At 18.9% G+C, this 1,172-nt stretch overlaps 1 long non-coding RNA gene across 1 annotated transcript; it reads left to right on the top strand.

Moving 5' to 3' along the window:
• The first annotated feature begins 129 nt into the window (after positions 1-129).
• On the top strand, positions 130-809 carry LOC111533165. The gene is made up of 3 exons (XR_002728772.1): positions 130-231; positions 453-492; positions 689-809. It is a non-coding gene; the product is annotated as an uncharacterized LOC111533165 (long non-coding RNA).
• Positions 810-1,172: the final 363 nt, after the last annotated feature.

Here is a 1,172-nt window from a genome sequence, read left to right as displayed (position 1 = left end):
AAAAAAAAAAAAAAAAAAAAAAACAATTTAAACTAAAATATAAAGTTAAAAAAAGTCTGTTTATTTTTTTTTTTTTTTAAGCTTTTTACCATGTCTATTGAATTATAACAAGCGTATATATGTGTAGATGTAAACACATGTACATATATGTATGTATGTATAATTTCCGTTTTGCAGAAAAGTATAAACTTAATTTTGATACCATGGTTAATTGAGTTTATTCTTTATTTAGTAAGCATAACCTTACAGCTTTAATTATGTTTGTTCTACATTTTTTTTTTTTTTTTTCTTTTGTATAACACATGCATTTATATATATATATATATATATATATATGTATATGTACATGTTAAAAATGGTTAAATATGACAGTGCTGTGTACTTTAAAAAAATATAATTATAGTAATAAAATTTACATATAATTTATGAATACCCTTTTTTCAATTGTTTAGGTAAATGTAAAAAAGGAAGTAACGCACTGCATTGTTGCAGGTAAAATAAATTTTATATACATATGAACACATTTACCTAATAAATTTATAATAACTTGTACAAAAAAAAAAAAAAAAAAAAAATGCTTGTCTATATATTTACACGTTATTCATGCATTATTTATGTGCAATTTTGTTTGTTTGTTTGCTTGCTTTATTTTACTTTATTTTTTTATTTTATTCTTTAATTTTTCAAGAAATAATAGAACAAACGTTTACTCTCTCTTCTGAATTGGATGAACAAAGAAAAAACCAGAATTTTAATATATATAGCAAAACATTTGAACTTCCCAAAAAATAATATATCATAAACAAATGCAATTTTTTTTTTTTTTTTTCCATTTATATTATGACGAATTCTAGGTTTTCCCTTTTTATTATTTCAATTTTTATGTTTTTCCATTTTTTTTTAAAATATATGAACGAAAAAAATTTATTCAAAATTTTTAAATTATTCATTATTTATATAGCATTAGAAAAAAAAAAAAAAATAAATAATCATACATATAGACCATGATTATACGTAAGTGTATACATGTGAATACGTCGCTAATATATTTAAAAACGACAAAAAATATAAATTGAAAAATAAATAGTCAAACCAATAAACAAATAAATAAACAAATAAATAAACAAATAAACAAACAAACCAGTAAAAAAAAAAAAAAAAAAAAAAAAAAA

The sequence above is a fragment of the Piliocolobus tephrosceles genome, unplaced genomic scaffold (assembly GCF_002776525.5).
Source record: "Piliocolobus tephrosceles isolate RC106 unplaced genomic scaffold, ASM277652v3 unscaffolded_7799, whole genome shotgun sequence".
NCBI classification, from domain to species: Eukaryota; Metazoa; Chordata; class Mammalia; order Primates; family Cercopithecidae; genus Piliocolobus; species Piliocolobus tephrosceles.
This window is presented reverse-complemented; position numbering and strand designations above follow the sequence as displayed.